The sequence below is a fragment of the Tiliqua scincoides genome, chromosome 4 (genome assembly GCF_035046505.1).
Source record: "Tiliqua scincoides isolate rTilSci1 chromosome 4, rTilSci1.hap2, whole genome shotgun sequence".
In the NCBI taxonomy this organism is placed as follows: domain Eukaryota; kingdom Metazoa; phylum Chordata; class Lepidosauria; order Squamata; family Scincidae; genus Tiliqua; species Tiliqua scincoides.
The window spans coordinates 83,288,971-83,314,006 of NC_089824.1; the positions used below are offsets into that span (position 1 = coordinate 83,288,971).

The 25,036-nt window shown below is 42.6% G+C and overlaps 1 pseudogene; it reads left to right on the forward strand.

Moving 5' to 3' along the window:
- Positions 1-23,309: 23,309 nt before the first annotated feature.
- LOC136650429 (5S ribosomal RNA) lies at positions 23,310-23,426 on the forward strand (annotated as a pseudogene).
- Positions 23,427-25,036: the final 1,610 nt, after the last annotated feature.

Here is a 25,036-nt window from a genome sequence, read left to right on the forward strand (position 1 = left end):
GGAAAAATTGACTAATTACTAATGTGCCTGACTTGGGAAGTCTCCTTTGGCAACATTTGAGAGCCCCTTCACTTTTTACTTAAGTATCTCAGAGGGCTGGTTTGGATCATGCTTATTGAACTAACAGCTCTGCACACATTTCTGTTGCTCACACTACTGTTATGTCTTGGCATTCCAGGTCTTTTTAGCTTAATTGTGTGGGGAGGGGGGGCACAGTTCATTCTCTACATCTAAAGTAGTATTAGCAGCACATGTAGAGGGGTAGTTCATGTGATTAAACTGAAAGCCCCTGCATGCCAGGAAGAGAAGGGAGCACAGAGCAACCACACAAAGGGGTCAGCCTGGTAAGTATCCTTCTATCCTGTCTATTGTTTGGAAGCCAACTCCAGTAAAGCTATTTATTGGAAATAAGTGCAAAAATGCATGTAAAAATAGTCACACATGGTGTCCAAACAAATTATGCAAAGTACACTTGGGCTGCAATCTGTTACACACTTTGGAACTCAGAGAGACACTTCTGAGTAGACATGCACAGGATCATGTCTGGGCAGGAGGGCAGGAGGTCTGGTCTAGAGGGTTGAGCCTCCATTTGCCTGAAGATAACATCCGAAAGTCGCTGGTTCGAGGCCACTGGCACCGTGCGACCTTGAAGCAGCTGACAAGCTGAGCCGAGCTATTCCATCTGCTCTGAGCATGGGAGGATGGAGGCCAGAATGTGCGACCAGATCAAGAAAGAAACATCTGAATGTTGTGGTTTCTTGAAAGATAGAAACCTTCTTTCAAATTGTAAAAATCCCTATGGGGATTTAAATTTGCCTGCCTATGTAAACCGTCTTGAATAAAGTCTAAGGAGAAATCTGAGGACCAAGAAAGGTGGTATAGAAATACCTGTATTATTATTATTTATCATGCTATTGATTTGGAAATATTTGCAATTTCTATTTCTTGCCCTTTATATTCTTGCCCTTTACCTCTTGTTGGCATCCTTCAGTCTCGGAAGACTATGGTATCGCGCTCTGAATAGTGTTCTGGAACAGAGTGTCCTCTCCAGTGCGCGAAGCCTGGGTAAAGTAGATATGGAGGATAGACTGTTTCCCATGCAGCAAATCCCCCCTCTCCACATCGCTGAAATGGTCCAATGGAAAGGCAGAAGCCAATACGGTTGGTTCCAGCGGCGTCGCAGGAGTTGCCAGAACGTGACTGTGTTCAGCCTTGAACTGCCTCAGGGACTCCAGCTCCGGATTTTGCCTCGAGGTTGACTCCTGAAGCCTTTTCCATAACTGGATGTAGCCACAAGGCAGTGGAGGTTTGGGATCAGAGTTTTCCTTCTCTCAGATGAGCTGCCTTCCCAGGCTGACGAGTCCCATCTGCCCGGTGGCTGTTTAGTCGCCTCTTACGACAAGTACAGCCAAACTGAGGGCCTATTCTTATCCCCAGCCCTCAGGGGAAAACTTTGCCCTTTACCAAAGTTGTCAATTTAAATATGTAGAAGTTGCTCTGGAAGTGAGCAACTGGGTCCATGTTGTGACAAACCAGGAATGCCTGCCACCACAGGTAAGACTGTGCTAGGGGCAGTAGGGAGATGGAGGGGGGTGGGTGGAACAGGACAGAGTGTGAGCAGAATAGGGGATGGGGAGGAAGGTGGATCAGGCCCAAAAAGAATCCTAACCCCCCTTCCTGGGCCCAACCTATATGCAGGCTTGCACTAACAATATCACTGGCACATGTCCAAGTTGGCGACAGCAGGGGCTTACCCTGGGGGAAGGGAACAAATGCTTTCTTCCCGAAGGAGGCCTCTGGAGGCCAAAACTCCCCTGCAAGATGCAGTGGACACCATGTTGGCACTACTGTATCACCACACAAGTAGTTAGGTAAGACTGGGCTGTAAGAGAAATTGTCCTATTATCTCAATGAATATATATCTACACCATAGTCTTACACTCATTTAATAGTAATTTCCTGACATTTGATGCTATAGTTCGGTGAGAAAAGTTTGAGATCTCTAAGAAATAATTCTCAGAACTCTAATCAAACTACAATTCCCAGGGTTCTCTGGGAGAAGATATAGCAGAGTAGCTAGAATGCAGGTAGTATAAATTTCTTGTGTATGCGTAATAAGAAAGTAACAATATGTTTAAAACTCTCTGGCTAAAATCAGCAGGGTTTAAAATGTTCAAATTAAGCTGGATCTTGCCCTCATCTTTTATTTACCCCAATAAAGCCTGTTTTGATCAATCTGTAATATTCAAACTTTTCTTAGTACTTTGTTTTGTTTTAATTTGGTTTCTTTTGTACTGGACACTGAACAGAAACTTGAACTACCTTAATGTTTTTAAAGAAATCTCATTTAGCAATGTGAAATGGAAGGTTGAAAGAACGGGATATGCTTAATAAAACTATTTTCCACAGGCGTGCCTTGTATTGCAGCCTATGTCCCTGGACCACCTTGGCTCAGTTGTAGGAGTCGTGGGTGTGGTGAGAGTTTCCTGGCACAGGGAAAGATTTCAGGAAAGTGTTGGCTGTGCCTCCTCCACCCAGACAGGTTCTTGACCCCGATTTACAAGTGACAGAAACTTTGTGTGTGCCTATAAATCTGACAAGATTCTCAGGGTGCAGCAGCTCTAAATACCCTTATTGTGAAGTTGTTCCCTCAAAATACACATATATAAATTGTGTGTTGAAGCAAACTGAGATTTGAATTACAGAGCAGTTACGGCATCTGGACAGAAGGTTTTTCTCATATTCAGCAGGCTCATAAATCTTGTTGCCCAAGCACTTGTTGCCCAAAATATCGGATGTGTCAAAGAATAAAGTTGGATAATGGAATTGCTCTTGGCAAAAAAAAAAAAAAGCAGATGACAACTTGTGACATTGAATGCAATAATTTTCCACATAATCCACAAACACAAGATTCTCTCTCACTAAAATATCAAAAGCTAACTATTTACAATGAGAACTCCATAAATATTCATTATACGTACATTCAGGTGTCCAAAATAGCTTGTGATGGCACAATTCCCAGAAGCTGCTTTTTTGAAAGCTGTCACTTCTGCGGGAATGACAGAGTAATTGACAGTAGCTTCTTCCCAAAATGTCTGTCTTGTTTTTAGCAGAACTGCATATTTCCTGTCGCTTTAATAACTCTGGTGTCAGGTTGCATCTTTTGGGAACATCCTTCTGACTCAGTGGTGCGTGAGTCCATATTCCCTTTGTGCAGTTAGGAATGTCACCTTTTAAAACAAAAAATCCCGACTCCTCAGGGTTTGTGCTGCTCCTCATATACAGAATATCATTTCACTGAGTGGAATAAGGGTTCTTTTTAAATGACCAGGCTAAGGACAATGGATTGTACCTCAACTAGCATGAGCTGAAAGAAGCTTAATGAAGGGAGTTTTCCCACCCTGTCCATCCTATTTCAGCCCGATGTGCCCTATGAAAAGTTGCTCCTGAGCAACTAATGGGGGACCCTCAGGAACAGGTGGTATGTGACACTGTGGAAATGTGTATTCCTTGTTGTATCCCCTGCCTTCCTTCCCAGTCTGTTGAATCAAATCTTAATGCTTTGCTAAATTCTTTGTAACGAACATACAGAGCTAATCAATTCATCTTTCTCCTTCCTCGTAAACTGAAACAAAATATGCAGTGTGTTTCACCAGTAGCACATGGAAACATTCTTGTTGAATTTATCTTGCTCTCGCCACTAGAAATCTCCTTACAGGATGTAGGCCACCGTTAATCTGCAATGCTTCTGTCTTTTATTCTATTTGTAGTAAGGTGACTCATCAATTGTGTGTTTGGGCACGTAGCAACAACCATAATAAAAATTACCAGAGTAATTCAGTGTTCTTCCTAGATTTGCTCACTCTTTCACTTCTAAGTTTGAAACAGTAAAACTGTACTCTGTCTACACAATTTTGATACTCTGTCAAAGGTATTCAGATCCCTTTGCAAATTAATAAGGTACGTTGAAGGATCACACCTAGGCTACACATATAGTGGACTGAGAGAGTAATGAGTTGGCAAAGGGGGCTGTACCACTTCAGACAGCAAGGGGACAATCAAATTTAAATGTGTTAAAAAACAAATCTTGCAAGTACACAGTTAGCATATCAGGAAGAAGGCTAGATCAAGAAACACATTCCACTATATTGGAAACTAGGTACTTCTGTTCATGTCACATTGTGTGCTAAACGAACACTGATTAAAGGTAAATACAAGTGATTTATTCCAAACTTCACATATTTTGTTAGTCCCAATTCAAATGTTACCTTTTGGCTCCCCTATGAATCTTATACATTGTGCAGCACAATCCTATCTTGCGCTGGAACAGGCAGGTCAAGAGGCCTGCCCAAAATGGCTCAAAATGGTCCAAAATGGCTCAGCCGGAGGTAAGGGGAAACTCTTACCCTTACCTCTGGGTGAGTCATTGCAGCCCCACTGGGTCTCCTTGGACTTGCGCTACCTCTGGAGGTGACATAAGTCTGAAGAGAGTGGAGCAGCCTGTAGCCACTCCACATGCTCAGAAACAGGGGCTAAGATCTGGCATATTTGCTGGGTCCCAGCTTCACCTCCCGCTCCATCTGCCTGCCCCCGGGACCACCTTCTGCCCACCCTCCCCCGCCCCAGAACATCTCCCTCCTGCCTCTTCCCTGCCTCTTCCCTACAAACCCCAGAGCCTTGCGTTGGCTGAACTTGACCAACACAAGGCTCCCTGTCAGAGTCAGCACAGAGGCTGGATTCAGCCTCCATGAGTCTGCGCGTGTCCCTGTGTTGCCTGCCCAGCCGACTCTAGAGGAGGTGCAAACGTGCTTGACGGCATGTTTGTGACGCTCCTGGGCCGGCACAAGGGACTTGCGCTGGCCCAAGGGCAAGCTAGGATTGCGCCCTTAGATTCCACCTGTTATTGGTATAGTGTCGACATTGTGGTGTGGTTACTTCCCCCAGTATTATTTATTTTATTGCTTTTAAAAAGAGATATGAGAGAGAGAGAGAGAGAGAGAGAGACCACAAATAATTCTCTCTCATGGAAAAATAATATCGCATCTTACTTCCACTGAGAAAGATTAAAATTGAAGCCTGTTCAGCACCAGTCCAATTAACTTGGTACAGATACTGCTCAATAATGTAGCTGGTTATGAAATCAGGAGCACTCCAAGGGATTGTAAAGTCTTATCCCTTCCCTTTCTGATAGGCATGCATCCCCACTTTTGGAGTGAACTATAGTGCTACATGTACACCAGGATTAAAGCTAACCATGATTTACCACCATGATTAGAAATGGATTTGCAAACTGTGACTTGGACTAACCATGGTAATAAAAAAAATGCCCACAAAGAAATAATGCTAACACAGCCAACTCTGAAACTCAAAGGAAGGATGATAAGTTTAGGTGAGAGGGGAGCACTTGGGAAGACAATTGTGCAAACCTTTAGGTTTGACCATGAAAAACATTAGGTCTGCATCAAGCTGTTGAGGAGAGACAACACTCTCATGGAATTCTACTGTACAATCATGACTATGATATTTTGATTATTATATTTCATTTTATTCATTCTTGTCAGTGGCGTAACTAAGAGGGTGCAGGGGGTAGCAGTTGCACTGGGTATCAAGCTTTAGGGGAGCAACAAGTTGATCTTGACACTAGTGACCAAAATTGTGAAAATCTTGTTATTATGAATAATACCATCATGTTGTATATCATTGGAAAGGTAATTTAATGCAGAATGCAATGAAACAAACTGCATTGATATATCTGTATTCTATCAAAAGTTATGGCCAATTAAGCAGAAAATGAAAATACAATTGTCTTATGGAACAAAAGTAGATTTCCTTAACTCAAAACTGACCTGAGACTGTTTGTTCTGAGAGCCAGTGACATATTATCATGTTATTGACATGTTGCAATGACATGTTATCATGATACAGCATGAAACCAATAAGGTGTTAATATGAGTCAGCTCTCATTTCCATGTATCATAATACAGTTATCCCTGCTAACTGGGTAAAAGTCACTTTTTCAAGTGGTGCCTCTCTTATATTTAGCAAGGGGAGAATAACCATCCCTCTTCACCCCAGCACAGTGTCTTGAACCTATCAGGGGCACATTTTTTATTTATTTACTTAATCAATTTGATTTTGTCTGGGGGGGGGGCTACAAATCTTCTTTGACCCTAGATTGCAGATAGATGCCTTAGCTATGCCACTGACTAGGGAGAGGCAGCAGAGCAAGTAGGTGGCAAGCTGCTGGGGGGGAGGAGGTGGGTTCCTCCCAATTTTCATTTATAAAAAAAGCCCTGGCTTGACGTCACTTCCGGTTGTGACATCACTTCTGGGGCAACATTTTGAGCTTGGCACCAGGCTACATGATCATTAGCTATGCCACTGATTCTTGTTTGGATGGCTTTTGTTTTGTTAAAAAAAAAAAAAACAAGGAGAGAGAGAGAGAGAGAGAGAGAGAGAGAGAGAGAGAGAGAGAGTTTCTCTGGGATTTCTGTGTTTCAAAGAGGATTACAGAAGGATAGGAATCCAGGAGAAAAAAATGGATCAGTTTTGCATAAAGCATACAGTATATTAGATACCATCTGGTTTCTTCTTCCCTGAACAATATTATATTTAACAGATGTCTGTATCTAGCACAAGAAGTTCCAACAAAGTAACACTGCTTTAATGGTAAAAAAAAAATGCAAAGATCCTTTTAAAGATAAAATGAAAAATCATTTTCAAAATGAAAATCTTGGAAATATTTGGGACTACAGTATATAGATCGCATTAACTCTGTGGAGGTTTTTCAGACTGGGAAGGCTATGCAACTAGGCCCTTGTCACCAACAAATAAGGCTTGTCTGTCAGAGAGCTGCCATGGCTTATCCTTAGTGACTCTGTGGGAATGACAGCTAGGATTTCAGTAGTAAAACCTCTCAATGAGAGAAAGCTCTGTGTCATTTCCATGTGCAAATGCAAACAACCAGGAACATGAGCTCTGTTGCCGAAAGTAATGACTTGATTTAACATGTTCTTTCATGAACTTTTGGGCACTATTACCCAAGTACTTGTGAAAGTTAAACAGTTTGTGTGAGTCATCTCAGAGGTTGCCAAAGGTCACAATATTGTTGTTTTGAGAGAGAGAGAGAGAGAGAGAGAGAGAGAGAGAGAGAGTGTCATGCATGGCTTTCCATGTCAGTGATTCACAATCTAGGTATTTTCAGATGTCCTTCAAGGTGAGATGTCTCACTTTATTAGAAATCCTCTTCCAGTGCACTAGCAAAAGCGTTATCAGACCCCAAAGATTCAACATTGTCTACAGTTCAAAACAGCAATAATTGACATAGCAGGAACATTTTAAGACTATTGAATATGAGCTCAAAATGGGCTCATAGTCACAGACTTGGCAGGGACTCAGCAGCACCCGTCGATGAGCCGCAGGGTGGGCTGAAACTTCTGGCAGTCATTAAGAGTGCTCATTTTCTCCAAATACTCACATTATGGATGGACTTACTAACTGGCACATGAGCCCAATTACTATTTTTTCATCTTCAGTTTGACTTTTTTTCCAGCCCATTTTGATGGATTTGCAAAAGATCTTTGGCAGCACCTTCTACCACAGTTTATTAACTTTTTCTGTGGAGAATATTTGTAATAAAGGTTTGTGAATTACCTGACCAGCATTACAGTGAAAGGAATAAATGTTTGGCTTTACTGAAATTAAGAGGAGTGTTTAACAAATTCAAGTAAATGAAACCCATCCTTTCACTGGGTATTAAAAATGCTGCAACTAGAAGACATAAGAATTCAGCTGTCAAATGGATGAAACACTTAAGTACTGATATGCCAGTGCCTGCTGTTATGGAAGCTGTTTTTTTTTTCCCTCCTCGGTTTCTTTCTGATCATCACATTGACTTCAGTTTCTTTAAAGTTCATGTTCCAGACATCTTGCCTGAGTAACAAAGGGCCCAATCCTATCCAACTTTTCCAGCACCAATGCAGCCATGGCAATGGGTATGCGCTGCATCCAACTGTGGGAGAGGGCAGTCATGGAGGCCTTCTCAAGTTAAGGAGATGTTTGTTCCCTTACCTCGGATTTGCCCTGGCACTATAAAATTGGATGGAATTTGCTCCGAAGTGTTATTAGTGACCAGTTTCAAATGCTTTCCTCCAAGTGACCAGCAGCCAACTGGATGCATTGTATGGGAAGCAGACTGCTGTCATGAGTCCATGTTCCAATAAATAGCACCTATTATTCCTATAAATAAACTTGTAGGGCAATTTCCTATCTTTTTGCCTGAGTATCTGTCTGTAAAATGGGAATAAAACAACAGTAAGGATTTGCTCTGAGGACATACTCACACATATGCCTAGTACAGTGATTCTCAAACTGGTGGGTCAAAACCAGGGAAGCATTTGTCTCTGCCTCTTAAGGGAAGGCAGCAACGTGATCCCCAGGATCCCCAGGGTTTTTCACTTACCTAAGTGAGTGCCAACTTCCAAGGGGTGCGGGGAGCCCTGCAGACACCTCTGCAGGGCTCCCCAAGCCTCCAAACAGTAAAAAAACTTCAATTGAAAACCACTTCAGAATTGAAAAGTGGAAGTGGTTTCAATCTCTGTCTTTTTTTTTTTTAATGTTTTGGAGGCGTGGAGAGCCTCGCAGAGGTGTCTGTGGGGTTCCCCACACCCTTCTGGAGGCCGGCATTCCCTTCGGTGAAAAGTGAAAATACTTAGGTGAAGTGAAAACACACACCCCCCCCCGGCAACAGCACAATCCTAGGGATCTCATTGCTGCCATAGTCGCTCCCCTGCAGACACTTGCATGAGTTTGGGAAGCACTGGTCTAGTGGATCTCTCCAGTTGAGGTGTGCATTGGATGAGAAATACTCACCTCTTGTGACTCACACATGTGTCAAAATTGATACATTCTTACATACTCACCAGTGACATAGAATTTCACCATGAGAAAGCAGTTCCTAAAGCACAGTGAACTTGTGGAAGAGGACCACAATCAAAAGTTTCAGGCTCTTCTGAATTCATAAATGAAGTAAAAAAAAAAAACCTGCAAAAAACTGAAGCATCATTTTGAAGGGATTCAGTTGAGCAGTGCATTCCTAAGGCTGCTTATTCAGAAGTCAATCTCACTGTTTTCAGTGGGGCTGACTCACAAGTAAGTGTGTTTAAGTTTGCTGCCTAAATGAATGTTGAACTTATTGGGTTATAGCGCTGGCAAGACACATTGTGGAGTGGGAAGTTTACAGAGGTGTAAGGAGATTTAAATTCCTTTTCACCTCTGAAGCTTCCTGACCCCCCCCCCATAACATGACCTTTTTTGGTATAGCTGCACCAATAGGGGGAGGAAGATAAGATTGGGCTCTTAGAATGGTTCCTTAAATGTGTTTTTAGAAGGCATTTCCTTTGTCTGTGTAGACCAGGGGTGCCCAAACCCCGGCCCTGGGGCTACTTGCGGCCCTCAAGGACTCCCAATGCAGTCCTCAGGGAGGCCCTAGTCCCCAATGAACCTCTGGCCCTCCAGAGACTTGCTGGAGCCCACACTGGCCCAACACAACTGCTCTCAGCGTGAGGGCGATTGTTTGACCTCTTACATAAACTGTGGGGTGAGGGCTCATTCCATTGCTTGCTGTTTCACGTCTGTGATGCAGTAGTGGCAAAGGAAAGGCCAGCCTTGCTTTGTGCAAGGCCTTTTATAGGCCTTGAGCTATTGCAAGACCTTCATTCATTCATATAAGTTCATCTTTAATATATCCATTTATGTAAACTTGTGTAAATTTATTCAAATTTCAAATTTAAATTAATTTCTTTTTTCCCCAGCCCCTGACACAGTGTCAGAGAGACGATGTGGCCCTCCTGCGAAAAACTTTGGACACCCCTGGTGTAGACTGACTGATAGTATTATTAATCAGTTTACCCATTATTTATCAGTATTAATCAGTCCAGTTTACTGGACTTTACATGTCTAATCTTACTGGAAAGAGATGTTTAATTGCAGGACTTTATTTGGTTATTTTCTTGGCAACCATTTGCAACACGATAATTTTTGACACATAGCTTGTAGACAGCACAAGGCTAAACACATACTTGACAGTCACTGATCTGCCTTCATTTCATTCTAGATTGCTCACTGTCTGTATTTGAATGTATCACACAGGAAGCAGAATTCTATGCACAAAAATATGGATAAAATTAACTGTTGGCATGGATAACAATATCTATCAAAGGCATTATCTGTGATTATTTTCATTGCCAAGCTGACTGGAATAATTGAGATGTTTGGTGTTCTGATATTTTAAAACACACCAGCACCTGGAAGCTTCAACTATCATTTTTTCCTTGTCTTTAGGCTTTTATGTATCCACACCGTGCAGAATCTCGACAACAATATTCAGATTCTTGAGTATTTCAGTTCCATCTGGAAAGCAAAATAATCTGGTCGTAACGTTGTGAGCAAAAGGTTAGGAGTGCAGACACAATCTCCTAGAAGCTGAAAAAAACAAAATATGCCTTTGGTAGACCTTCCAGTCAGGGCCAGGGCCTTGAAGAGGGGGTTAAAGGGGTAATTTGTACCTGGGCCCAGGGTCAGAAAGGGGCCACAGGAGTCAAAGGAGGGGGCCCAGAAATTTCCTGGGATCTGACATTTTCCAGTCTCACCCAGACTCACTGCCCACGTGGAATGCTGGGGGCATTACCGTGGGCACATGGCAGTGACTACTGCCATAATCCATATACATCAGGCCCAGGAATTAAGGAATTAAGGAATATTTCTTAACAGTGTCACATCTGGGAGGAAACTGACCTGCTACAATAGCTCTTTGGCTTGTGGATCCACTTACCATGAAGGAGTATAGAGGAGCTCAGTGACACAGCTGCAGGGCTACAGCTGCTGCAGAAGTAAGTTTTGGTGTATGTGGGACACTTTTTAGTCTAGTGCAGGTGTGTCCAAACATTTTGGCAGGAGGGTCACATAATCTCTCTGACACTGTGTTGGGGGCCAGGGAAAAAAAGACTTAATTTACATTTGAAATTTGCATAAATTTACATAAATGAATATATTAGAGATACAACTAATTTGAACGAATGAAGGTCTTGCAGTAGCTCAAGACCTATAAAAGGCCTTGCACAAAGCAAGGCCAGCCTTTCTTTCACTGCCACTGCTGCATCACAGACGTGAAACAACAAGTAGTGGAGGGAGCCCTCGTCCCACAGCTTAGGTGAGAGGTCAAACAGTCATCCTCACACTGACAGCAGTTGGGTCTGGCCAGCATGGGCTCCAGCAAGTCTCTGGAGGTCCAGAGGCTCATTGGAGACTGGGGGCTCCCCGCGGGATGGATTGGAAGCCCCTGAAGGCCGCAAGTGGCTCCCGGGCCAGGGTTTGGACACCCCTGGTCTAGTGTGAGCCTAAATACAATTATCCTAATTTCCTGCAATGATTTTCTGTATTTGAAAGATTTTAGAGAGACTTAGGAGTGTGTTTGGTTTTCCATATTAATGTATCTAGCTGCCTACACTGGGCGGGCAGGTGGACCTGAGTTCTACATTGAGAAGACTGGTTGACCTGGGCTCCAGACTATTCTGGGTGTTGCCACTTTCCCCAGCCTGTTTTGCCCCCATTCTGCCCACCACCATTGCCACCCCCCCACTCTGTTTCATCCCCTCCCTCTTTGGGAAGGAGCCCAAAAGAAACTTTGTACCCCCTGTTAAAATTTGTCTCAGAGGCCCTGGTGAGGGCCATTCAATTCATGAAGCCAAATGAAACGGTCACCTCAGGCAGCAGATTGGTGGAGACTATTTCTATTGGCCTACTTTTCTCCTCTATTCATCTTTCTCTTTCCACTTCCTGGATTGGAGAAAGAAGAGGGAAACAGAGAGGAAGTGGAAGTGAGGAGAGTGCTGGGCAAGAATACTGAAGAGCTGGAGGAGTAGAAGCTGGCACATCAGGTAAAGGGGGCAGCATTTGGCATGCCATGTAAAATGTCAGGAGGTTGTGGGCTAGTCCTACTTCCAAAGAACTGAGGAATGACACTTCTTTCTCGTGGATAGCATGCCCTATGTCTCTTCTTAAGGCATCTGATCCAGTTGTTGCTGCTTTGACTATTCTTCCAACCCATCCATCTTGACATCCACAATCTAATATGTTATCCAAACCTTTCTGAAGCCTGTAAAAATCCACCCAATAAATCCTGCAGGTTGTGCACACATATTTAATTGGCACAATGTCTTCAGATTACAGAATAGATTGCAAGGAGTCATGATTTTTGGTTTTGTTCAAACTTCACACCCTCTTATATTAAAAATAAGATACTATTAACAGAAATTCCTGGTCATATCCAGCCTTGAAATATATTTATAAAGGTAGACTGTGTCTCAATAAGCCTTTTATAAGGCATCTTGGCACAAGTACAAGGGTTGAGGTAATTGACCCTTCAGGTGTCTTCCAGCTCTTCGCTGTCAGGCAAGCGGGCCAAAGAAACAGAGGGGCTAAGAGAGGAAGGACTACAGATTTGTCAGGAATTGTCTGTCATCTAGAGTCCTGGAAAGAAAGAAACCCATTATCTTATCATTCCTCAGAAGACCATTGAATTCACATAATCAGTAATAGTTTCTGGAAGCTGCTTGGCTCGCAGACACGGAAAGTCCTAACTTACAGCTGTGTAAGAAGAAAAAAGTGGACCAGAACTTTCTTTGCTCTTGTTTTCTTCTGTCCCCCCTTCCTTGGCCACTATAGATTTATTACCTCACAGAACTTGCAGATGATGTTTTCATAGTCACTAATGAGGTCCCAGCAGTTTTTAACAATAACAGGACATTACCTCTCCCAAGATATATTATGTGTTTTCCTCCCCCCCCCCCACTTTCCCCAGTTCTAGTGAATTTTTAGAAGTCAGTACTGTGCTACCCATTTCCCCCACCCCTCCTTTGTTGCACTACTACATCCAGTCACATGATACAATGGAACTGTTAAGCTGTAATGTTTTAACTGATAGTTGTAATGCGTAACCATTTGAGGTGCATTAGCGTGACTCTTTCTGTTAAACTTATCCATAGTAAATACTTTTCTATCCATAAAAAGAAACATTTCAATAATATTCATTTATTGCTGTTGTACTCTGCTCTTCCTCTAAAACCCAGTTTTAATAGACATCTCCCATTGAGAGCTGCAATTTGCGGGGCTCTAGACCTGCTTAGCTTCAGGTCAATTTCTGGATTATGCAGCTGAGAAAGATACATTGTGCAATATCTACTCATCATGCCAATAGTACTATTTCCACATCTTTTATCAAAATGTCTGTTTCCACCAAATGGATTTAGTCAAGCCAAAGATGAACCATGGGTCCTTGATGGGTCCTGGAATACCATCTGACCCTAAATTAATGGTAGAATTTCACAGCATAACCCATGTGTTCTGCAGTTAACTAGTTTTGTTTTTTTAAAATTTAGGTTGCAATAATAAACACAGTCCCATTGGGCACACAGATCTTACTTCTGAGTGAACATGCAGAGAATTGCTCCATCAAATTTGTACATTCTTCTCCTTAGTACATCAGTACATACTGTTCCTCAGTAAACAGTACATTTAAAGCTAAGGAATTCTAGAAAGAATATCGTTATACAAAATATCCACTCCATTGTCTCATTACTTAAAAAAAAGGTTAGAGACATAGGATAAAGAGTTTTAAAACATGAGATTTTGAATAATATTGAAATATTTTTTTAGAATAATGTTGAGATTTTTGAGATTTTGATTTCATCAGTTCTATTCTTAAATAAAACTTTCTTAAAGTTTAATTACAGTGGTATCTGACCCCTTTCCCAACTGAAATGTGTGTGTTTATAATTTGACATATGATACCTTTGGCAATCTCATGTTGCGCATGTTGATTTTATTCATATATGATGGAAGTTTTCAATTATATCTGCATTTTGGAAGCAGATCATAGGATTCACTGGGGAATATTCCTTCCCTTTGATGCAAAAGTAATATTGTTGGGCTATCAGAGGAGCAAGTTGCCAAAGGACTAAAATTGAGCTTACATACAGCAGCAAAATTGTGTGGAGCAAGTTAGAAAAAGATGAATGCTCAATTTTGTTGGAATGGTTTCAAAGAATATGGTCAATAGATTTTTTAAAAAATAAATAACACATTAATGAATAGTTTTTGAAGGAAGACAGCAAACCAAAAGATTTATTGAAAATTAAATTACTTTTTAAAATTCTATATTGGAATGATAAATATGACAATCCAAATGCTATTTTTGCAACCTTGTAATAAAATACTGGTTCCCACCTTTTTATTTTCTGTACGTATAATAAAAAGAGTTGATATGAAGGAGGTAAGGAATTAGAATAGATTTCTGCTTGGGTGCTGTTGCACCTTTTTTCTTTTGTGTTGTTGAAATGGAGAGGCAACACTGCATTTAGCACACACAGCTCTTTGTCTGGATTGACAGAGGGTCAATTCACAGCACCCAACTGGCATGCTAAAAATGTACATTGAATGGATCATGGGTATAACATCTGGCATGTGGTAAAGCAGACCTATAATTGCTTCAACATGCACCCAACTCTCTATTCAACTCAGATTTTCCAAGTTTTGGCAGCGTCACCATGGCCCAACAAAGCTGAATTCAGTTGCAAGCTGGGCACGTGCAGAAGTAATTACACAACCGTTTCAGTGTGTGCCACACTGCATGGATCTATTCAAGCTACATACCCAACATGCCATTTGGCTATAGGAACTTAAACAAGTTGTTGAAACTGTGGAAATGATAAGGAATGCCTCTGTTGCAGAAAAAAGGGTCTTGCAACCCTCGAAGGCTCACACATTTATGGTAGTATAAGCTCTCCTCAACTAGAAGCATTCATCAGATGCATGGTATCTTCAGTAGGTGAATGTTTGCAGCCATGTGCAAACACACACACACTGAGGTATACAGAAAAAATGTCCACCTAGGATCTTCTGGCCATGAAATGTGAGAAGTACAGCTTGTGACAATTTTATGTTACATGACAATGTTAACCTTAAATATATACTGTAGAGTAGTGGTTCTCACACATTTAGCACTGGGACCCACTTTTTAGAATGAGAATCTGTCAGGACCCACTAGAAGTGATGTCATGACCAGAAGTGACATCATCAAGCAGGAAAATTTTTAACAATTCAAGGCTGCAATCCTATCCACACTTACCCAGGAATAAGTTCCATTTACTATCATTGTTAAAGCATATACATGGTAGCCTGTTAAAAGTAAAGATGAGTCACATTCCCTCAAATGCAGTCACATACCATAGTAACATCAAGTCAAATATATTAAAAATAAAATATTGAAATGAGTAGGGACCCACCTGATATTGGCTCGCGACCCACCTAACGGGTCCCGACCCACAGTTTGAGAAACACTGCTGTACAGTATACGCATCCTGATTCAAACCTAAATAATGAATGATCATTGTAGCATTTATGTGTATGTTTGTTCTATGCTAGCGTGCTAGTTATATGATCATGAGCAATTTTATTAAAATATGTTACTCAGAGTGTGTGTGTGTGTGTGTGTGTGTGTTTAAAAGCACAGATACTTTTTTTTTTACTGTCAGAGGACATTTGGAGAGGGAACAAAGTATATATATGTGGTTTGAATTAAATGACCTATTCTTTTTAATTGAAGTTTTGCAGACTTCCTTTCTCTATCATGTTTGTACACCAACGCCAGTTCTGTACAATCTTTCCAGAACTGAAGACATAGCTGAAATGTAATGCTCTTCTTTTTTGCTTCTGGTTTGTAGCTTAACTTCTATCAGTACATTTTTGTTGCTGACTAATGTGTGACGATTTTTTCTGATAACACATTTTCCATTCTTTAGTCCCAAGGCAAAAAGTCTGATGCTGGATGTAAGAGCAAGTGTGATATAACAGTTCTGAGGAAAAAAAGAACATCCCATTGATTCCACAGGTTTGGAGTGGGCTGTAGATTTCAGTGTGTTTGATCCTACATTCATTGAAGAGAAATAGTGTTTGCAGTGAATTAAATAGTAAATACATGTACAAGATGCATCAAGGGGATTTGATTCTGAGCCTACATCCACAGGCGTACTAATGGATCCTATTGTCTATATTTTACATCGCAAGCCTATTCATGTTTACTCAGAAGTAAGTGCCACTGTGTTCAATAGGGTTTACTCCCAGGAAAGTGTTTATAGATTTGCAGCCTGAATTTTGTAATTTAAGGAAATGGATGACTATCTCTTTCCCTCTTCCTGGTCTTTTAGTAAGGTCGCATGCATGGCTCTTTATCTGAAGGCAATGTTCAAGTGGTTCCTCTGATCCCTGCCAAATTCACTTGTGACTTCCATATTCAACTGCTATAAACCATGGTATAGGTAACAGTCAGACCCAAACATATTTTGAGAGACATGTCAGCACTTCCAACCTGTGTTTTCCTAGCAATGGGTAGTTGACAAAAAGGGGGGATGTGATAGATAGATAGATAGATAGATGTGGGTCAGCAGTGCCCTTAAGCTTCCCTTCAGTGAGTTATTTGTGTCTCAGGTTAACAAAAAGTGATGAACACATTTCTATTTTTATGTGAAAAACAAAGACACAAACCACACTTACTGTTAGTGAAATTTTGGGAACATACAAACATGTATTGGTGTGCTGAGAACCACGAAATTCACAGCCTGCTCCTAATGGCAGGTTATGCTGCCAGAACATGTGTTTTGGCAGCTTGATGTGCTTTACAGCTGTTGCACATGCAACATCACCAGAGTGAGCAAACAGGGTGATGCAGCAGGGAGCAGGCTGGACAGTAGCATCACTAGGGGGGTGCGGAGTGTGTGGGCCGCACTGGGGTACGCGATGGGGGGTGACGCGTCCTGGGGGAGGATGCACTAAACTTGCAGCTTTAGGAGCTACCATGACATGCCATACACTGTCAGATGCAGAATTCCCAGCAGAGTACAATGCAAAAAACGGAATTGAAATAGCTCCTTTCCTTCAAAAATTATGGCCAAAAAACTGGAAATAAAAAATGAATGAATCCCTATGGAAAGTGAAAGTGAGCCGTATTGCGCGTTTACTCGCGAGTAGGTGTACTTGCCATAGTCCGTCGGAAAGGGCAGGCTGAGAGGACTCCAAGGACGTCAGAATGGTCCTGATCCAATGAATGCAGCCCCCAAAAACACAAAAGGGAGGAGGTCCCTGCTTCCCTCCCAGCTGCAGTCTATTGAGCCCTATGGAAAGTGAAGCAGCCACATGGTCACGTTTACCTGCGAGTAGGCAGACGTGCCTTGGCTGGTGGTCAGGCCAGGCAAAGGGGAATGTGAGGACACCAGAATGGTCCTGATCCGATGGAGCTGGAGTGCACAGACAGCAGCCTCCACCCCCCCACCAAAAAGGACAAAAAAAGAGGCTTGAACTGGTAAGGGGAATGTTCTCTATTTTGCACTTGTAAAGCCAAGTGGGTCTTTATCCTGATATGCCTGAAATAGAAGAACTTTAAATTGGGCAATGGGGAGGGCTGGAAATCTCAATGATTCTTTTTGGGGGGGGTTGTTATTGCAGGCAGACTACAGAGTAAGCTCCATTGAACACTATGGGACTTACTTCTGAGTAGATATGCATAGGATTGGGCTCACAGGCTGCAATTCTACCCACACTTTCCTGAGAGTAAGCTCCATTGAGCACTATGGGACTTACTTTGGAGTAGATATGCATAGGATTGGGCTCACAGGCTGCAATCCTACCCACACTTTCCTGAGAGTAAGCCCTATTAACCACAATAGGACTTACTTCAGAGTAGATTCACTTGGTGGAACAGACCTGGCTCCTCCCTTATTTATTTATTTATTTTATTTTAATGTAATTATTTATAATTATTTATTTTAATTTGCTTGATGATGTCACTTCTGGCCATGACATCACTTCCAATGGGTCCTGGACAGATTGTCATTCGAAAAAGTGGGTCCCAGTGCTAAAAGTTTGAGAACCGCTGCAATAAGTTGTTAGTAAGTTGACACAGGGGTGTGTGTGTGTGTGTGTAACTCTGCAAGTTTTCAAAATCACTAAAATCAGAATTTGGAAGAATAATGTCATCATGTTATATATCAATCAATGTGTAATTTTATGCAGAATGCAATGAACAAACCACATTGAAATATCTGTGTTCTAAGAAAAGGTAGAGCCAAAAAACCAATGGGGGTGGGGCAATTGTACATCACCACGCCCACCACCTGGGGCATTGCCCTGCTCACTGCATGGGGTGCCGCGCAGGCCTACCGCTCTGGGTGACGTGAATCCTAGTGATGCCACTGAGGCTGGAACAGGCCTAGGAAATGGCAGGTTAGTTAGCAGCATTGACTGCCAAATCCTAACCTTCTTCCCAGGCCTGATTCGCCTTCATGGGTCATTATGGACTTGTACCAGCAATAGCACTGGTACAGATCTGAATAGACCCAGTAGGCTGGCATGGGCCTTCCCCAGGCAAGGGAACAAATTTTTCCTTATTGCAGGGAGGAGGCCTCAACATGCCAAAACTCCCCTGCAGGATACAGCTGAAGCCACATTGGTGCTGCTGTATCGCTGTGCAGTGGTGGTGGGTTGGGCTGGCAGACTCTTGATACCTGGATTTGCCAGCAGGTAAATTTGGATAAATAAATTTCAGCATGCCTCAAGGAAGGAAGCTATATTTAAAGCAGTAAATGAATTTGCCTACTTACATCCTATACTGAAAACGCTTCACATCACATATGAACAGTTTCCAAAACTACACTGGTGACATAATTGTAATGTGATGAATAACTGTCATATTTGAAAGCAGATGCCAAGCAATGAGTGGTCAGTGAAGCAAAGACCCCCAAGATGTCTCATTTATTTCATAGTGTCTGCAGTCACTCTACAGTAAATTATTTTGTGCTATCATTTTTCCAGTATGTTACCTCATGTGAATAACCCTCAAAATAGCCATGGTTCTAAGCTATGTTTTATATAATGAATAACTGTACAGATTTTCATCTTGCTTCTACAATACTATGCTCACTGGGATTTGAGAAAAATGGCATCAATGGCACTCATTGTAGTATACCAATAATAGAATATAGAAAAATATTATGGTAATGGCATGTTTTGCTATCAGGTCAGTGAGGTGACTTAAGTAATCTCAAGTCTGCCCTCAGTTATTCTATCACGTTTTGTATTCTTAATGGGTGAGTAAGGCTACAATCCTATACACACTTACAAAAAGTAAGTCCTATTGAACACAGTGAAACTTAATTGCAAGTAAACATTTATAGAACTGAGCTGTCAGAATTCCATATATGATTCTATGGCATATGGTACATTCTTCGTTAGAAAGCATACGCTTCTAAAGGCAGATTATGTGTCAGAAAAAGCCACGGACAGACAGGGTGGGGGGAGGCCCAAACAGAGTGGCAACGGGGCACGGGATGGGCAGATTGGGTTCAGCATGGAGGTGAGTGTGGAGGAAGCAGAACCCATTCAATCCTTACCTCCTTCCCGATCCCATGGTGTGGATTCACATGGGCCTGCTACAATGCTTCCGCTAGAGCAGATCCAACTAGACCCCCATGCACTGTGGAGGCTTAGCTCCAAGTAAGGCGGTGGTTCTTGCGTGGGTTGCATGGGCACTAAGTTCTTGCGTGGGTGGGTGGGAGGAGGCAGCAGGGGCAGGGGAAGGCAGCGGCGATCCCCAGGATCACGCCGCTCAGGGGGGCTGCAGGGGCTTGGGTACAGCCCCTGCAGCCTCCCGGGGGTGCAGGGAGCCCAGCACAATCTGCAGCAGGGCTCCCCGCAGCAGTGAAAGTAGATGCAGAGCAATCGTGCCCCGCCTCCGCTAAAGCGGAAGTGGAGTGTGATCGCTCCACATCTACTTTCACTACGTGCCCCGCCTCCACTAAAGCGGAAGTGGAGTGCGATTGCTCCACATCTACTTTCACTGCTGCGGGGAGCCCTGCTGCAGGTTGCGCCGGGCTCCCGGCACCCCCAGGAGGCTGCAGGGACTTGGGTACATGTACCCAAGCCCCTGCAGCCCCTCGAGTGGCGCTGCCTCCTCCCTGCTTCCAGGCTGCCCCCGCCTCTTAAGGGGGCAGGGGCCAGGGCCCACAGGCTGGGGCATTGCGACACCCCAGTTTGAAAAGTCCTGAAGTAAGGGAATGATTGTTTTTTTACCCAGAGGAGACCTGTGCAACTGCCCCCCTCTACAGGATGCAGTGCTAGCCATTTTGGTGCTGATGCATCAGTGGTGGGAAACAATAGCATTGGGCACCCCCTCTCGTGGGGCCCTAGTGACACATACTCTGAATCTGTCACTCCCGTGGGCCTCTCACAATCTGTTGCTGATGCAATCCACTTCACTTTGCTTCACAGTTGGACGGCCAGTGATTATAGGCTTAAAATAGTTGTAGATGACGTGGATTCAGCTGAACTACAAGTTAATTTACCTTAAATTTGATGGTGTGCCATGATTAGAATCTTTGTAGGCCATAATAATGCTATTAGGATTACAAGTTGCTTTCTGGTTATTCTTGTTTTATGGTTCGTATACTTTCAAATCAAAATCAGCATGGCATAAAACCACTGAAAGTCATACTCTGTTTTGGAATCCACCACACCTAAACTCAGTGGGATATTGTTTCCTTGTTAGAAGAATGTTCCAAATAATAACTTGTTTGCCTGATGTATACTTAATGGATTAGCAAAGTTACCAAATCATATCTTATTCCTGGCTGTTTCTGATGAAATGCTATCCCTTCAAAAGCATACTGAATGTTCCCGTTTCATGACCCCTCTTGTGGAATTAATACATATACATAAGTGCGCCTTTACCTCTGCCTCATACTCACCCACCTAACTATATCCAGAGATAGGGCTGTGCCTGTAATATTCGCTATGCATATGCTCAGTCGAGGGGGTAATGCCTCAGTAAGATAGGTTCTGACAACTGTAGAACTGGACAGAATTTGAGTTCAATTGTTAATATGTCAGAGCATTTTCCAAGCAAAAAAATCACCTGCCTTGAGGGGATTAAAACTCATCTCTTGATGACATCACTTTACCTTGCTTTTCATTCTTGTTTCTGCTGGCAAGAGAAACTGGCATCCCAGTCAGGACTACGCCCTCAACTTCATTATGCTGCGCCTTTTGTTATTGTTAATTTGACCTTCTTGCATCTGACTGATTACTAGAATGTCTCTTTCTGCCTGGAAGGGTGTAGTGAATTATTTATTTCCTTTACCTCCTCCCTCTCTTTCTTCACATTTAGTTCTGAGGCAGAGTTGCCCTGCTGGGAAGAAAGGGGAAGAGTGTTTTAAGAGCTGGAGATATTTTTGCATGATTCAGGTTTCAGGCATTAGCAAATTATGATAAAAAGGGATGAAATGCTTTAAAGGAAACGTACTTGCTGCAAGGAGGCAAAGAATCCATTGCACATGGCTTGGCTTTGTAATTGAGGAGGGCAGACGTTTCTACTAGGGCAAATTGTGGTTTTCTTCAGAGATGCGGGGCAGTGGTTCTTTATGAAAATTCAAAGGAGAAAGGTAGCGGTAGCCCATCATAATACCTAGGGTTTATGTAGTACTTTTCCAAGTGTTCAAAGCACATTGCATATTCCTTGGTAATCTTTACAATCCTGACAAAACCCCAAAATTAAGCCAGTAGTATTATACACATACTGTAGGTGAGCTTGAGAAATAGTTTTTTTTGCCTAAAATCATCCATTCATTGATGGTCAAGGTAACAGGTGGGCAGAATCATGTATCCATGTAGCCTTCACATCCTTCCGCCTTGGCTATTTGTTAAAGAACTATAAATTGCAGTTTTGTGATACCCAACATTAGCACCTGGGCAATTTTTTTTTGGGGGGGGGGGGGGCGGGCGGTAAAAATCAGTTGCATCTTACTTAACTGTAACTTAACCTTGGGGAAGAGTCTATGCTGCTCGCTCCTAGTTATTTGCCACATTTTTATTCCACTAGAAAGTATGCATGGCTCTTTCTCTCCCTTTATGCTTGCTACATTCCTTAGAGGTTGGTTTGGTTAACAGGTACTGTACTTAAAGTCACTCTGTAAGATTTGTGGCTGAGCAGGGATTTGAACCCAAACCTGTGCTGTGTAAATTCAATATGTTCTAACCACTATACCCCACTGGTTTCTTCTGCTCAATGTCCATCAAACACTATACCGTATTAACTATCAGGGTACAAACATTATCTGTTTCATCAGTGTAGATAATCTTTGAGTTTACTGCACAAAATAAAGATAAGAACACAATTAGTGATCAAACTATCCAGCAAAGATTCTTAATTCTGTCAAGGTCAGGAGAAACCCATACATTTTAACAACTAAAAAAATAATTTCCTCCTTGCAAACTTTGCATCATTTCAAAAAGAGAGGTCTAGTAGCTGAGATATCCCCCCCCCCACTACCCTGTGACATTAGGAGTCTATCTGAAAGCCTAACTCTCAAGGTGTGGGCTAGTTTTGATCATTTACAGCCCAATCCTCTGCCTGAGCAGTGCCACTCGCATGCGTGCTGCCCAGGCAATGGATGTTGCAAATGTGCCATAAGGCACATTGCGGTAGCCAGGAAGGGAGAGGTGCCAGCAGGAAGGCTAGTGCCATTTGTCAGGATGCTGGGTACCCGTGAACAGTAAGTTCTCAGCCTCTTGGCAGGAAGGCATAACTGGGTGGGGAAGGACGTGGAGAGGCTGTTTCTGGGCAGGGGAGGGCAACCTGTGGGGCAGTTCAGGCCTGGGAGGGCGTGGGGATGGTGACAAAGGCTGCTGTTGGATCCTATCCCCCCTCCTGCACCTGAAAGCCCAACATGGGCTTCTCAAATCTGCACGAGCATTTTGTTGGTGCAGATCCAAGTAAACCCATAAGGGCTGTGGGGAACTGATGTTCCCTTACCCTGATGAGATCTGTGGCTGCTTCTCCTGCCCTGCAGGATACAGCAGAGGCCATTTTGGCATTGCTGTAGCACAAGGTGGTGGACAGCATAGAATTGGGCCCTGAGGGTCACACTTCAGAAGTTTGGGGGGAATGTAAGGAGGAGGGTAGAAGAAGTCCAATGTGGTTTGCACTTCCCTCTTTGTTTCTCCGTTGACGATATACCCCATCCATGGGAGACACTGCACTCTCATGTGTGGGCAAAAGAGGCAAATGATTTATATACATGTGTCTTCTAGGAAAAAAATTAGGATCTCGCCCCCCCCCAAATAGTGCCCAAATACTACAATGACAGGAATTTGCAATGCAGTCATGCAGATGAACACAAATGTGTTCCAGAATGAAAAAGAATCTTTCTTTCAACTGTTACCCTGCACATGCCTGATCTCATCTGATCTCGGAAGCTAAGCAGGGTTAGGCCTGGTTAGTACTTGGATGGGAGACCGCCTGGGAATACCAGGTGCTATAGGCTTATACCATAGTCTTTCGAGACTGAAGGTTGCCAACCAGGACATGGTGCAAGGCCAAATGATCTAGATTCTAGCAAACTTGCCAAAGCTAAGTAGGTACGGGTCTGGTCACTGCCTGGCTGGAAGTTTTCATGGGAGTGATGGGTATGCCATCTTGATCTTTCCCAGAACATGGGTGGAATATATTTTCCAAAAACACAGTCTAGGTTCAGAAAGTACTGATCTATAATAGTTGAGGCATGTCAGTTGAAGGGCAGAGGCAGTGGGATGGCATATTAAGTCAACGGCTCATAAAGCAAAGCAAGGAAAATGTGAACTATTTTGTAAAAGAAGCAAGTCCTTTTTGTGAGTTGTTTGGCAAATGTTTCAGCAGGTGGAATGTGCAATGTTTACACAGCGCATATTTCAACATGCTAAGCAAATATAGAGATTCAGCCTCCAAGCTGTTATTAAATTCTCTTTTTCTTCGGCCTCCACCTCTGTTTTAAAAACTACTTCAGATCCCATATGAAACTGTTCTCCACAGGACTGATGGCATTGGGGCAGTAGTGCAGTGTGCCACCAGCTGAGAAAACAAATTTGAGAAAGAGAGAGTATGCTCAAGTTAACAAGCCTGAGGCAAACAAGTCTCCCCACGGCCCCACTCCCTTGTCTCACCTCCTATTCACAACCCCCCTACCCTTCAAAGACCTACGTTGCAGTGGCATAGAAGCCATTAGGTATGGAATGAGGGAACGTTGCATAAAGAAGGGAAAGAGAGATGTCCAATGTTCCACTTTTGACTTTAAAAAATTAATGAAAACCAGAAGCATAATAAAATGTAACAAAACTGATACAGTCCAGATTGAAAGAAACCAAGCCCATAACACTGTTTGTGTATGCATGCAATCTGTATATCTATTAATAATGTCCCATCTGGAAAGGAAGCCCAGATGTAAATACAGCCGCCTTTACTGAATGAAATTGAGAAGAATGAAACGAAAGAAAATGTAATGACGGAGAAACACAGAGCGAGAACTCAACCAACTAGGCTCTTTTTACGTAAAGCTCATTCTCCTGCCTCAAATATGTTTACATCTCTGATTGATCTACAAAATTCAGACCATAGGCAGTTAGTCAGAAATAACTTTTACCAAAATTGTAGGGCTTTTAGAGACATATTTTCAAGAAGAGTTTTATTGGAGTTGAATATTTTGTAGATTGGGGCAGGAGTTGGAGAAGTTGGCTGGGTTTGCAAAGGCATGTTTTAAAAATTGACTATAGAACTCATGGGGACCAATGTTATGTGTAATGCTTTAAGAGAGCCTTGATAGTGTAGTCAGAATGTGGTGAAAGTGCTATCTTATCCCATTAAGAAATATTCTGGTTGAGAAACCATGTGGGTGCATGTCATCTGAGAAGGTTTTGAAGAGGCCTCATTCTTCTTGGGATCAGGCCTCTTAAGATTTCCTGTCAGTAGGGAATCAAGTGTACAGATATGAACCAAGGAGAAACATGCTGTGACCTGAACTGTATTGCTCTTTACTTTTCATTTTTCAAATAAATATAATAGCTAAAAAAATAAATAGGGGCCTATAAGTTAATTCTGATGGGAATTAAAGGAACTTATGTC